Source organism: Bidens hawaiensis, unplaced genomic scaffold (genome assembly GCF_021521415.1).
Source record: "Bidens hawaiensis isolate Kalapana, Puna unplaced genomic scaffold, B.hawaiensis_p1.1 tig00025450_1, whole genome shotgun sequence".
NCBI classification, from domain to species: Eukaryota; Viridiplantae; Streptophyta; class Magnoliopsida; order Asterales; family Asteraceae; genus Bidens; species Bidens hawaiensis.
Window position 1 is genome coordinate 75166 of NW_027494070.1, and position 16935 is coordinate 92100.

Below are 16935 nucleotides of genomic sequence, written 5' to 3' on the forward strand. Positions count from 1 at the left end.
CCCCTAAAAAGTTGAGTACTACACGCTCGTTTCATTATCCCCAACAAAGTCTCCATTGCTAAAACGAATAAAAAATGGGGATAACGGATCCCCTTGACGGAGACCACGAGAGCAAGCGAACTCGGGAGTCGGAGATCCATTTACCAGGACCGCCGATCGCCCCCGCCGATTGTGAAAATTATGGTTTGTATCATGTGCAATATCGACGGGACTATCTAGGTTCAATTCTTAGATTGATTGAATTGTGTTATTGTACTTTTCGGACACGCGCAAATGAACCACCTAGAATCAATCCATGACCGCTAAACTAAAGAAATGAGTTCTTTATCAAGTTAGCTAATTTATAGAGACTGAAAGATGCATAAAGTGGATCAATATTTAACCAATGCCTTGCAGCTTTATCTCATTTCTACTTCTCGTGGGGCTAGCACACGGGGAGTGGCCCTGCGCAACTAGGGCGAAGCGTAGAGGTCACTTTAGCTTGTTGTACCGGATGGGATGGGATGGGATGTAAAAGAACAACTATGGCTTGTGGAATTTCCTATTGATTTGTCTAAGGGATGGGATGTAAAAGAGGTATGCCCTTCCGTCTTGTTCAAGAAAATGCTGAAATGATCATTTTACCACCAAACCTTTAATTTTGTTTGAAAATAATCTTCCAAAATTGGAGAGGTTGGGATTCAAACCCCATACCCATGTTTTAACAACCTACTATGTTAACTAGGCTACTCTTTGATACTATTACAGAATATGAAAATGTATTACCACCGTCAACACTTCATCTTTCACCCAATTCCAATTAGAGTTTCCTATTGTTAATTCCAAACCATTATCAATATCATAAAACATGTTTGTAAACTAAAGGATGCATTTTATCAAACGCCATGACTGCATTATTCAATCTACTCCAATTCTTGGTATCCAAATCCAATGTTTGCCAAGCACCATGATTGCATTATTCAATCTACATCGAGACTGCATTTTATCAAGCATTGATGGAAGTTGGAGTTCAACCATGAGACAATTAGCCGAAACGGGAAGAAGAGGAAGCACTGATTGAACAAGTATTAGGCTTCGATTTGAGTTTTGAAGTCCAATTGGCGATGGGGACTGCATAATCGTCCTTTAAATTTCAAATCTTGACTTCTTGAACATCGATTAGGCACCAATTGAACAATGTTAGGCTTCAATTTTGAGTTTTGAAATCTAATTACAGCAACATAGACAAGATATGGACGAACACAATGTATCAATAAGGACTGACGAGTTGAAGAAGTTCGTTGAACGGTTACCGGCGGTGGCCCCCGGTGTTTGTGAGAAGTTGTACAGTGGCTTCGTTTAATGGTGGTGCGGACTAGGGTTATCAGCTCGTGTCTTATCGTGTTTAACAGGTTATAGACAACGCGAATAACACAAGTATCAAACATGAAAACGACTCGTTTAACAATTGACTTTGATGATTTGAGCATGGCAATTATACGTTTAATTTACCAAGAAGGATAAATGATGTACTCTAGCCTCTTAATTTTAATTAATTTATAAAAGTATTAAATCGCATAACGCATTTTTTTTGCTAAGCAGGTCTTATCATGTCAAACAAGTTCCCATTAGGCAGCCCGTGGCGATGTGTTTTAGGGGTGTTGTGCTGGTTGGGGGTGAGGGACATGAGGGAGATAAAGTGTCGTTATTGTTACTATTGCTGCTGCTAAGAGAAAATTAACAAAATGCATTTTTCGTCAGTTGGTCAATTGATGGTCAACTGAAGGAAATGCACACTTGTACGCACCGAAAAAGTACGATGTCACTAATCGCTCAATTTACGAATTGAACCTGTAAAGTGCCCCAGCCATATGGCATAGGGGCACAAATAATAATTTTGTTTAAAAAATATTATAAAGTTCAAAAAAACATAATATTACATAAATGTTTTTGTAATATGTTGAAATTTTAGGTTTTATATATAGGAACACTGGTCATACTATATTTATTGTTTACTTCACATGCACTCTATTCGTTCATTTTTGAATGGGTGTTAGAAACTATGTTAGATATATGTGAACATACATTTTTACCCTTAAAGTTAAAAACAAAAAAAAAAAAAAAACAATCCACACGCATCCTACATTTTCTTTCAAAAACCGATGACCAACAACCCATCGCAAAACACACATTATCATGTCCCAAAACTATCACGTTGCAACCCTCACTCTCCTCTTTGACATGTATATCAAGAAAGTGGCAACGGTAAGCCCACAATCACAAAATTTTTAATTAGATTCACTCTCACATGTTTTGTTTTGATCATTCGTCATCAACCAGTTGTGTGATTTAAGTGGGTGTTTGAGATTCCTTATTTTAGCCTACTTATGACTTTTTAACTTTTTGAAAAGTTAAATGATGTTTGGGAGTCCTTATGATGTGAGTGGAGAAGTTGAATAAGTTACAACTTTGTAACTTATGACTTTTCCATAAGTCCTAAGAATGCCAAAATAAGGAATCTCAAACACCTAGTAGAGATGACTTGTATTGACCCCTTATGTTCAAATTTAAAAGGATGTCCAATACATGGGTTACAGATGGTGTTGAGCTTGTGCTAGACTATGCTAGATCTAAGATATGTTTAGAGCTCCGTATTTTTTCTTGCTTTTTTGGAATCTTGATATATGGATCAATGAATTAATTTTAAGAATATGAAAATATCATGTTGATTCGCAAGATTAAGATGGGTGAAAATATTTGGGAATTGTTTGCTAAAAAAGCTAAGAAAAGAGAGAACAAAAATCTTCTAAATGGTTGGACGGATTCTTACTTCTTTTGTCTCCCATAAACTAGTACTTTACCAGTCCGGTGGACGGAAGCATTAACCTAGGAATGTAACGACTACATTAATTCAGTAACATAAATGATTAGGGGCGTCTCCAATAATCTTTTAAGATTTCAGCGCTCGGGACGAACATATAAAAGGGCCGTGAAATCACATTTTCAATTATGTCATAAATAATTTTGACAATTTTATTTATTTGGTTGCCTTTTCAAATCACAATTCGAATAAAAACAAAGAAGAAGAAGAAGAAGAAGAAGAAGAAGAAGAAGAAGGTACTAAAATAGCTCATATAAAAAACAATGGGAAGCTTTTTATATAAAAAACCACCAACGAAATGAGAACTGAACTGAACTGATCTTTGATTTCATATAGTACCAATTTTTTATACACTCAATTTTTTCATCGCACCAAGAAGTCAATTTATAAACTTATACTTCAAAACAAAAGTATATTACAATATATAAATTATATAAATCTTTTAACAATTATGAGCCTCTCGAAAGTATGGGCTTGGTCCGTCACCCTCCTCGACCCCCCTTGGGTTGGGCCTATGAACAAGTAGAACACATGTTTGGATGAATATTTGGATGAGATAGTGAGGTTGTAGGGAACAATTGGTGTATGCATGATTATATTTTGACAGGTAGTTAACTGGTATCTTGTGGGTTTATTTCTTGCTTCACTATATAATTCATGGTATATGAACGGGTTGTATGCTTTTGCCTTACCTAACATTTGACATCATAAACTATGTATGATATATAATGTGTGTCTGTTTAAAATTAGTACAAACTTAGGTCGAAAAAGAATAACAAGCATCAAGTTTCGTTGTTAGGTCATTTAACTTTAAAAGAAGACGTTTACGTAATTGAACATATATTTGTTCGTTCGTTTATAAAATGAACATTCTCGTATTCGTTTGTTTAAAATCTAAACAAACAGTTAACGGACATAAACGAACAAAAATAAACTAACATAATGAACATATATGAACAAACATAGGTGAACACATACAAACATAAATGAACACAAACAAACAAATACATAAAGTATAGGGGTGCAAACGAGTCGAGCCGAGCCCGAGCTCGACTAGGCTCGAGCTCGGCTTGTTTAACTTGCATAGAGCTCGAGCTCGAGCTCGGCTCATTTCGAGCTCTATTTTCAAAGCTCGAACTCGGCTCGTGAATGGATTTTGAAGCTCGAGCTCGGCTCGTTTACTATTTATTAATTATTTTTTATATAATTATAATTATTTTACATATTTTTTCTATTATAATTTTATGCATAAAAGAATATATATTATTCAGTTATTTTTATTTATTTTTTCATAACATAATATTTATTAATTAATAATTATTAAATATATATTTAAAAAATATATATAAATGGCAGGCCCGTTTAGGCTTGCGAGCCGGCTCGAGCTCGATAACTAAAGCTCGGGCTCGGGCTCGTTTAATAAACGAGCTTATTTTTAGGCTTGAGCTCGGGCTCGGGCTCGATAAAGCTCGGCTTGAACGAGCTTTTTAACGAGCCGATCTCGAGTAGCTCGCGAGCAGCTCGGCTCATTTGCACCCCTAATAAAGTAGATGACTCATTAAGATTAGATTTGATTATTTTCTATTAATATGCAAACGAACATCAAAGAACTAAAATAAACAAACTTCCATGGACATAAATGAACAAATGAAACATGTGTTTATGTCCGTTTGTTTAATTAAATGAACACAAATTTTTGTTCATTTATTGATTCATGAACAGTTCACTAAACATAGTTTTACAAGCCTACAAAAATGACAATGATGGAGTATTCATCAACTAACTGCTCAATGTTATTTATTTACTTGTAAAAAGATAAAACTACAATGCTTTGAATTCTAATTCTAAATAACATCATAATAAATTTAAAATCAAGTACAACTAATTTAACTTCTAAGAGCTGAGATTCATCATCATCATCATCATCGTACTCAGTATATCCCACCAATAGCAATGCTATGGTAGGGTCTGAGGAGGGTAAGATGTAGACAGCCTTACCTCTATCCCATAGGGATAGAGAGGCTGCTTCCGGTGAGACCCCCGGCTCGATAGTAGTTTTGCATCAAGCCTTGGACATAAGGCACATAGCACTCAATCATCGGGACACCGGCTGATCGGTGCATGTGCCCTTGTCTTTCGGCTATCAACGCCACCACATGATGCCTGATTAACCTTCCGCCACTTTTAACGTTATTTTCACGAGATTAGTAAAATAACGTCAAAATTAGTGCAATTTTACTTTTGCCCACCCGAGGGTTCACACATATATACATTATATGCGCGCACCGCAAGCAGGGCGAAATATCTTTTTTTTAGCAGGGCGAAAAATCTTTTCTAAGAGCTGAGATTGAGTTTGAAAAATGCTTATTGACTTTTTAATGTTTTCAAAAAGCCAATGAGCCAAAATGTGTTTGGCAATTACAAAAATCCTTTTTATTTTAGATTCTTGAAAGGATTAAAAATTAGTTTTCTAAAAGTCCCAAATCCTGACTTTTCAAAATGAAAAAGCCAATAAACATTTTTCAAACTCAATCCCAAACATGCCCTAAATAAAAAGCAAGCGGCTAAACTAACACAAAGCAATAGTCCTTGATAAGGCAATATCCATATGATTAATCCTCGCCTGCAATAAATTGAAGTAAACAAAGACACTTAGATGTTTATTTAACCAGACTGTAAAAATGCACTCTCACATATTCGACCCTTTAAAGCATTTATGAAGCAGAAATAACAAATTAACTCTAAAATGATCTTTTTGAGGATTAAATTTTATTCGCTTAACTTTATTGAAACCTGGCAGAAAGCTCTGTGATAATTTTACTTGTTTTACAAATGAGGGGTTAAAAAAAGAGCAGCCATGTTGCTTACAGTAAACATAAATTGTGCTCTTTTTAGTGGACCCAACATAAGAAGAAATTTTCCTACAAATAGAAAAAACTTCATCCTACTGATGAGTGAAATTAGATAAACCCGGAGTATTTGATGGGAGCTGGCATTTTTCCTTAAGTCCCCTGAAGTTTGTTTAGTATTACCTTAGAATAGAAATATGTTTGTTACCAAATTTTATGTACTATAATGACAAACTGAGTGGGTCAGGCGGGTTCAGTGAGGAGTCAAAGCGGGTTCGGGTCAGAATAACCATTTTAAAAACAATTAATTTGGTTCGGGTTAAAAAGGCATGGTGACGTCAACCAGACTGATTGTTTTTCTATAAAAATGGCCCGTTTTGGCTCTCATTTTGCTTAGAACCGTTTCCATTAACTTGTTTTTTTCTTTAAACAACATTCTTACCCGCTAACTAATTTGAGTAGACCCAAATTGGCCAATTGACTAATTTGAGATGACCTGAATGAACCCATATACATATTCCTTTTTTTAGTTTTTGCCCAAATCAACTCAATCTATACAATGTGATTTGAGAACCTAGCTTCCTTGATGTGGAGATAACCGGTAGAGGTGGCAAGATGGGTGATTACGGAACAAAATGAACCGAGCAATGAACCTGGCCGGGTCAATGACTGGACCTACAAACACCTTTTGCCCATTTTTAGCATACATAATTAATAAACTATTAACAAATACAAAAGTGAAGATTGACTAAATAAAAAGCTTTCTATGACATATTTCATATACGAAACCTACAACAAAAAGGGTAAAAACATCGACTACGTCACCCATGCCAACTGTGTTGGTTTTACTCCTCCCCTAGTAGTAAACACCTCAAGAAATGCTTCAAAACATGCTGGTTGGGTCAGAATGATGTTAACTAATTATACAGCTTACTCTATATTACAAACATTATAGGTGTTTTTTGAGAATAAAGGGGAAAAAGTGGGTTGTTCGTCAGATTGTATAGGTCATATCTATCGAATCATAACGAATTATTCTAAATCGAATAGTACATTACCTGAAGGTTGCATTCTTTGGATTGCATTGTAGACCTCAGATTCCATATGCCGTTATTAGTTATTATCCAAAGAAACCAATATTAAACTCCATGAATCTAGATATATCTGTCAATAAACTACACATAATTTGTACAACATTCTGTTTTTTTTAACATAAATATTTAGAAAATGAATAAGTACAAGCTATGAAATTACTATTTTCCTGCTAAAAGTTTATGAAAACAACTGTTGTATTGGTGTGCATTTTATGTTTTTTATGCTAATAGTTTTTAAGCCATTTATCCTGCAAACTCTGAAGATCTTCATTTTTTCTTAAATAATGTTATCAATGTAATCAATGTGGATTATGACTAAAGCAGGTCATGTAATCAATGTACAATAATACTCTCATGCATATAGGAATAGGACCTAAATACTAATTGTGATAACCGTAATAATAATTTTTTTTACTATTTAACTGTCACCCAATGACTCCCAAATAAAAAAAAAACTTACCATGGTTTTGGTCCATCTCCCTTCACCTGCATCACAAAAATGTCCTTATGTGTATGGTGTAGAACCAGTAACTTTCATCATCTAAAAACAACCATATACACAAACTACACATATAAGAATGTAATTTTCCAAAACCCCAATTTTATCCCCAAAGTCCATGAAAAATACCAAACACTAATTCCAATCGAATTAAGAGACTAATATTCAATTACCAAACAAAATTGTAACCCGATCATAGATTTAGAGAGAAAACAAAGCTAGATTTCCATGAAGAGACGCATATATTATCATACCCATCAGTAATGTATTAAGCAACGCAATAGTGATGAGGTCCACTAAACATAAAATCAGTTACAAAATGTAATATAAATAATTAGCCAAAGTAAACTGAACGTTGGTTTCAAATTGGGGTTAAGTATTTATTATTATTTACCAACAATTAGATTAGAGGGCAGACCAGACCAAATGAATAGATTACTTGCACCAAGTTGAATTCTTGAAACCATAGTATGGAGGTAGGGTAACAAAAACACCCAAATACCCTTAAGTACTACCCGCGGGTCAGAGGAAAACTCCTCATATGTCACCCGCGGGACAAATGGATCATCCGCATGACTCAATAAAGAAAGAACAAGGATACGTCCTAGAGACCATGTGTGGAAGCACCCAGGCACCCTCAGAAGTCATCCACAGGGTAGTATTCTCACCCGCTAAGATGACCAGAAGGCAATGTCATAGGACAGCTGTAATTAACTAATTACCTTCTAGAAGATTTACCAAGATCCTTTCTTGGAGAATACGTGACACATCAGCCAATGAATGGAGGACAGCTAGCCATGTTGTTATAACCGTGCACATGACCAAGTTTATCTCGTCCTATCATCGATAGACATGTGTCCAGGTTGTTATAACCATGCACATGGGACGTATAGCTCAACCTATTATACGAAGGCACGTGTCCAAGCGGTTACGAGGGCATCTTCTAGAAAGAGACAGCTGGACCAATAATATTCCCACACTCTTCGGCTATAAATACTTCACAATCTTCATGAGGTAACACATTCACTTCCCACTATCTACTCTAAATACTTAAGTACTTTCTCTCTATCAGAACTGTACTTATTCTCACGCTGGAGGGTGGTTACGGGAAGTGTCACACCCCAACCTACGGCGGAAATGTCGGGTGTGAGCTGATTGTCACAGCCCTCAAGGTTACTATCATGCAACATTATAAGTTTCAATATCTATTTAATAATTTCAAATAAAACAATTACAGTTAAGTACATCAAGTATAACGAAATTACAACAATGATTAATTAATTTTGTATCCTAAAAAGCATCTCTACGTAATCTTCATCATGCTAAACAACCAAGCTGATAACCTGCAAATGCGTATAAAATATATTTTTGTCAACAACACATGTTGAGTGAGTAAAACACCAGTTTAAGACACAACAGTAATAGTATATATAATATATAAAGAAAGATGCAAACTGTTCCTGTGAAATAAACAGTTAAACCATAGCACATACACAAACAATCAAACATAAAGAAAGGGCTAAACCGTTGCCATGCGAATGAGCATTAGTTACCAAAAATGAGGTGTCTGTGAAACCATTTTCAATGCGTCGGACGCCGGCCACTACGATGGTCGTATGATCATACTAGACTGAGAATATGTTGGACCTCTCCGAATGCGGTTCAAATTAATCAAGTAAGCAAATAGCAAGTTAGGCATAAACTGATATACACACAAGGATTAAACAGTTGCGGTTTTGAATACTAGATAATAGATAAATATGATACGATACGCATATGTCCCCAAAATGGTTAAAAATAAGTAAAAAGTGGGAGTGATTACTCACCTGATCGGATGTACGAAATATAATTGATGATGATGAGAATAAATCATTCGAAATATACCGTCAATGATTCCTAGTTAAATAATAGTAATATGAATTAATTATAAAGATAAAATATGTGTAATGAATTAAGATTTAGATGAGGTTAAGTTATGTTTGGGATTAGAATGTTTATTAATTGATCAATGGATTTCTGTAATAATTATTATTGCAAAGAATAATATTATTGTTCATCTTTTATTATTTATAAAATCACCTTTATAGTTGATAAAATAACTAATTAAAAAATTTAAATAAACATGATTTATGATAAAATAAGTATAAGTAAATAAATATATTATAAATAATGTGTAAATAAAAATATACTTTGAATCATCAACGAAGCTTTAAAGATAAAGTTTTATTTAACGTGCCTAATATGTTTATTATATCATCGTTTAAAAATTAATAGTATTTATATATATATATATACACACATATACATATACATATACATATATATATATGACGAGTTTGTAAAAACGTTCAATGACAAGAAAACGTGAGTTAAGAGTGTCGGGTTTTAAATGAAGTAACGATGATATATTATTATTAAAAAATACTTATAATACATGTGTATATATAAATATATATGTATATACATACGTAAACTAAAGTTATTAACGAGATTTGACAAGAAACATAGCTTCAATATGTCGGTTTTAATATAATAATGTTTATCTAATAATTATTATAATTTATCATTTATTCAAAATAATCAAAAACTCATAAAAAGAAAACAAAATCTAAAAATTCGGGTAGCCGGGTTCAAACCCGCGACCCCCAGCCCCTAACACACACAGACTAACCATCTAAACTACCCAATGATGACCGTCGTTTGGGTCAATCAAAAACCTAATTATTCTAAATAGTTAGAGCAAGTAGGGTATCGTATCACACGGAGTATGTGGTCAATGTATTCATGTAACAGATTTAATATTATGAAGTGACTAATTTTTAGTGTTGATCACACAAGCAATTTTTAGTAAATTCAGAGAACTAAGCAATGAACAAGTAAACGAATTTCAAACACTTAACAAAGCAAATCACACCCGGGAATTCAAGTAAGCAACCAACAGTATCTCATGCAACATAACAGATTAATTATTAACGATTAACTGAAAACTGATCAATCAGACAAAACCTTAGACATCAACAATTACTTTACACACGGCACTGGTTATGAAACAGTCATTGCCAGTGTGACTCAGTTAAGGGTAATTGTATGTTTTATCGTATTCAATCTAACCAAACAGTTATATGACTAATTACCTTGCACTGGTAACAGATCGTTCAAACCAACGTAAACCTAAACCGACCGAACACTCAAAAATACCAATCATCAATAATCATATATTAATCATCAATAACAAAACATAAGTATTCTTAATCACATGAGAAAAACTTTAAAAAGTTACAAACTATACATCCCGGGTGCGATTCTAGGAGATTAGCCGAGCCGCGACATCATCGAGTCTTCAATACGGATGATATGGATCATAGATATGGACTTGACACGAGCTAGCATGGTGAAATCGCCTATAGGAACTGCTAGAAATCGCCTCTCTTCTTAAAAAATGGAGTTAGGGTTTTATCTTGATGAAATTGATGTTATAAACCAAAATCCCGTCTACACACCCGTCGCGGTACGCGACGGGCCTTCTTATAGATTTATCGCGTATCGCGATTGACCACCAAGTCAACTTCATTTATGTCCCATCACGGTACGTGATGGGACCCTCAACACACCCATCGCGTACCGCGATGGGTTCTGCTACAGCAAGCATCAACAAATGTCATCATTTCGTGTGCTGGACATCCCGGGTCTTCATTCCGTGTCACAACAGGTCCATAATGAGTACTTTAACGCCTATGACCTGAAATCCAATAAAACACGTATGAAGTATCGATAGTTCTAGAATAAAAAGTTAAAACTAAATAATAAACGAACTAAAACATATACAAATTAACCGACCATCACATCCCCACACTTATCTTTTGCTTGCCCTCAAGCAAAACTCTAAAGCAAACATCGACCTCCATCATAGGTATGTAGATTATCGCCATTAATACTAGTAAGGTTTAAGGTCATACCCAGGTTCCCAGACTGACACTTTCTGGATTGACATCCCACAAATAAGGTTAAATGATATTATAAAAACAATAGAGCCGCCCAGACGAGTGTACTTTGTTTCCGGTTAAGGCATACATGTTCATACCCCTCAAACTATCAACACTCCTCTCGGTTTAATATCTGGACTAGCAAAAGATGTGCCAGTGATGTTTCTGCCCTCAACTACCAAATATGAGTTACAACTTAATAAGCTTGCAGGCCAGTCTTATCTCCACCCATTACCCACCGGTTGCATAAAGACTCGGACTAAGGTTTTGCTGGGGCTTAGGTTGGGTGCGGAATAGGCATATTTAGTGACTAAGGTAGATGTAACCCAGTTTACAAATACAGAAACAACTAATAAAAACAAACAGACTGCTAATTACATAACTGAATAAGAACTGACTTTCTTTTTGGCTTTTTGATGTTTTTTTTATTTTTTAATTATTATTTATTTATTATTATTATTATTATTATTATTATTATTATTATTATTATTATTATTATTAACTGATATACAATACACCGAAGCAAATAATTATACAACTCTGACAAACACATATTTACAACTCAACCGAGACATACGTACATTGTGTACTATGCTCAACAACTGACTATATACAACTCGATAACGAACTGGATTTCATCACACAGGGTTAAAATATAATGAAGGCCAAGGCTGAAATGGTGTGTAATGTCTGGTTTAGCAAATAAACAGGAATGAGGTCCAAATGGGCTCCTAGGGGGATATTGTCGGGTAAGGAAATTTATTTAGTGGAGGAAAAGTGTATGTACAGGTTTTCTAAAGTCCTAATCTCCATACAGGTGGTGGTATTAAGATCTCGATAAGCATGTGACAAGCAAGTTCTAACTCTGTAAAACATATCGGTTTCCCTCAATCAATGGTGTAAGACATGTTTTATATCTATTATATAGTATGTGTATTAAGTATAGGGGGTCATCTCACAATATGTCTGGAATAATGGGCTACCGATATGAAACATGTATACCCGTCCCCTTGACTCGTTATCCCCGCCTAAACGACCCCATTTTCAACTTCTCTTTTTGAAAACATTTGTGAGTAAGATTATCGAGAAGCTGAAAAACCAACCATGACCAGAAATCTATAACTTGGCATTAATAGCAATAATTAACAGTTAACAACTTCGGTTTCCGAACACTCTTCGAGGTACCATCGGGCTAAAATTTTCAAATTTCCCCATCCCCACACTTGAGGTTTACATTGTCCTCAATGTTAAAATAGATAAAACGATTAATAAACATTTGAGGGACGGGGTTGAAATTGACTTTTTGGCTAATAAGCAATTTTAAAATTCGGGGCTCAAATGTGGCGGTTCAACTAATAATTATACAATTACACTTTTAACGTTTAAATTAATAAAAAAAAAATTATGAAACTGAAATCACCTGATATCAACGGGACTGGAGAAGGAGCAGTCGGCTCGTGAACTCTCAAAAACACAACTCTCGTCTCATCCAATTACTAAACTGACAATCGAACCTGCAAAATCTCGAGACGTGTAGAATCAAGCTTCTCACAAGTGTAAGACAAAGGTCTTTTAAGAGTTATGAAAATGAATATTTATTAAATTTATTAAAACAATTATCGAACCAAATTAATTCGTTTCATAAGAAATTCTATTAAGTTAGTTAAAAACGTTAAAAGACCTAACTCACTTTCGTAGGAATCACGATTGCATTTAGCATATGCAACAAGCCCTGTAAACCCCCCGGTAGCCTGGGAGGACGAGTGGGGTCTCGTGAGGGTTTATAGCAAACAACACCCACAAATTTCGATTACAACAAAATATACACATAAATCAAACACAGCAGCAATCAAAAGATATATAAACATAACGCCCAACCAGTTACCCATGCATGATACAAATAAAAACAAAATAAAGTGAAAAAGGTAACCAAAAAGCTACTGTGCTGGCGGATCATCAGCTGCCTCGTCCTGCGGATCCATAGGCTGCTCCGCTGTGATAATCAATGACTGTGGGAGCGGTACCTGCGAAGAGATAAATAAAAAACGAAAATAGTCATCATGGCGGGCCAGATGGGCCCGCGTCTCCAGCCTATGTGCTCGGGCCTCCTCCATCTCGGCCCGAACCTCTTGTCGATGGGCTCGAACCTCCTCCAGGATCTCCGACTGCCGCTGATATATCATAGCCAATGTGACGGGCTGCTGCGGCTGGCGTGAGGAAGATGCTGATGTCTCTCGGAGTGAATCCTGCAGCTGAGGTAGCATGATATATGGAGTCGGACCACGCTGACGGCGTGTCGGTATACCTCTCTGTAGAGAAACTGCAGCCTCCGACCCCTCTGGTGGTGATGCCTGTGGACCATGCCAGACCGGTACTAAAGCTACTGGATCATGCTCCTCAACGATCCCGGACCGACAGGCCTCCAATATCCCAAAAACGCCTATAGGTGGCCCCCGCGTAAAATATCTAGTCGGATAACGGTTAAAAACCCCAAGCTGCTCGGCGATCCTCGTAATATAAGGCCCTAATGGTAAGCGTGCCGAGGATCCCTGTAGTCTGCTACCCCGAGCGAACGACGTGAGCAGGAGCATCGTCACATTGGCTGGTCGCTGGCCAATTATAGAATATAAGCACAGCAGATCTAAGTTGCTGCACTTCTCGTGGCCCGAATGTCGGCCGACGAGAGTACAGGCAACGATCCTGTGAATATAGCGATGGACGGGGTCCCAAATAGACGACTCCACAACATCACTGGAGTGGGCCCTGTCGGCGATCTCCGCCCAATACTGGCCGAGCTGGGCCTCCGTGAGCCAGTACTCACGGGGATCCTGAGTATGTGTCGTGTAACCACGTATACTCTGGAGGAAGGCAGGCGCCTGAACCTTCTCAGCCGTATAAAATCCAGTGGCCACGGCGAAATCTGGGACTGACATCTCGTACAGCTGTCGTCCCAGTGAGAATGATACCGCGCGTGGCTCACTGAACTTCGTGGGCGTAAAGTCAAAGGTGGAATAAAACTCAAGTGTGAGCTCGGCATACGGAAACGAGTCACATGCAAGCACATCCGCCCACGGACCTGTCAGTAACTCACGTACCTGGTCGTGAATCTCCAACTGAAGCAGCAATGTCCAATCGAATGAACGATGGTGAAGTAGCTGCATCTGTCGTATCCGCTGGAGTCTCGTATACTCCTCTAATGTGAAATAGAATTGAAGAACCTGGGGAGGAATACGTCCATCACCCATAATATCTGCTGGCTCGATGCCCTCTACAATCTGCACCTCATCACTACCGTAGCGGATGACACGAGGATCAGTCTGCTGCCTCTTGCCCCGGGTGCGCGAGGACTCTGGTGCATCAGACATGTGTGCAAAATCGAACATGCGAATTAGATATGTCAACGGTCAATGTGGCGACAACCGTATAGCATTTCGGTCGCGGTCGTTCCACATAATAAAATAATATTAAAATATTAATAAAATATTAAAAAATAAAGATGAAAAATTCGGGGACACCCTGTGCGTATTTCTAAAAACCAGATTAACCCGCCCGGATGGAGATTGAGTACGGGCGGGTAATCAATTAACAATTCAAATTGTCACGGTATCCCCGAGAGTCGATTAACAAAACACAAACAAACATGACTCGACACAACTCGATTAACCACACACAACCAAACCAAACAAAAAACACAAACTAACATACTTTACACAAACTGACCAACTGTCTCGAAAAACGTGCAAAGTAAACAACTAATATGTTTAGTTGTGTTTTTGAAGTATTAATAAAATATTTTTTTTAAATACGTTCACATAAATTGTTTAATATCGAACAAACACTATCATTAGTTTCATAATAAAATAATGATTTTTAAATGTGAACATCAAAACCAGACTCGTCACATTGAACAATCTTGATTAGCCAATTGAATAACCAACCCGACTAACCCGACAACCATAAATCCAAAGTAACAAATAGTAACCCGAACCAATGTCCCAACAAACCCAATCGCCCTAACAAACCTAGCATCCCGACTATCCAACCCAAATGAACCCAATAATAACCCGATAACCATAATGACGCCGAAATAAAATAAGCATCTAAAATTAACATACCTTAACGTCGGTTAACTGAGGAATAATAATAACAGTGGGTGGCGGGTGGTGGTAGATAGATGGCAGTGGCTGGAGGTGGTGGTGGCCGGAAAGGGGGTACGACGATGATAGGAAGAAGGCGGGGTGGTGGTGGTTAGTGGACTATGTGCGGTGGTGGATGGGTGGTGATGGTGACTTGGTTCGGCGGAGGAGAGAGACGGAGGTGGTGGTGTGGTGATGCGGTGGTGATTTGTGGTGGGATGGATGGTGAGATTGATGACAGGGGAATGATGATGATGATTGGACGGTGGTTGGAGTTCGCCGGAGAAAGAAGGAAGAGAGAAGGGGGGCAGACGAAGAAGAAAGAAAGAAAGAAAGAAGAAGAAGAAGAAGAAGAAGGAGGTATATAACCACTCGGGTCAGGCGGGCTCCATGACCCATCGCGGTACGAGATGGGTTAAGTGAGGCTGAGCGCGTACCGTCGCCCAAAGTGAGAAAATTAGGGTTTTAACCCCATCGCATATCGCGATGGGGTGTTTTTCCATGACCATCGCGTACCGCTATGGGTTCAGAAATCAGATTTGAAATTTTTCGAAAACGCACCTGTTTTGGCATCCTGACATCACCCTGGACACATTCAAAACTGAAAATACCTTTACATACCTGGAGTGACGTGTACTACACCAATGCTTATCGAACTTCTCTAATTTCCCATTCTTCAACAAGCTTCCCCACACTTGGCGTTTACTGCACAAAGCTCGAGACGACACTAAGTACAAGACTCAATAAAATAAAATAAAAAATTGGACAGACACTTACAAACCCCGGGTTGCCTCCCATAAGCGCTAAATTTAAAGTCTACAGCTCGATAGTGCCTCGAACTCAGTTATCTTCATAAACCGGCGAAGTTACAATAAAATTCACCGATTCCTCATCCAGCTCGTGTATATCCTTCATCTCCAAATATGGCTTCAGTCTATATACATTTACCACTTGCCTTAAATGATCATCAAAATTTTCAATCTCGTAATAACCATGATTCCCGACTCTTACAATTGAGTACGGGCCCGTCCATTTACTTCTTAACTTGCCCGGGAAGAGTTTCATTCTCGTGTTGTACAACCACACTCGTTGACCAACTTCAAAATTCTTCAACCGGATATTAGCATCATGAACTTTCTTCATCTTTGCATTGTAAGCGGACGCACAATCGTATGCCTCGTCTCTCAACTCCTCGATCTCGCACAAATCCAATTTCCTCGCTTTACCTGCATCATCATAATCCATATTAACCTGTTTAGTAGCCCAAAACGCTCTTTGTGCAATTTCAACTGGTAAATGGCGATCCTTTCCATACATAAGTCTATAAGGGGTGGTTCAAATTGGCGTTTTATAAGCAGTTCGGTAGGCCCATAGAGTATCAGTCAACTTAGTTGACCAATCTTTTCGGTCTGCCCGAATGGTTTTCTGCAAAATTTGTTTAATTTGCCTATTAGAAACCTCCACTTGTCTACTCGTTTGTGGATGGTAAGGAGTTGCTATTCTGTGATCAACAC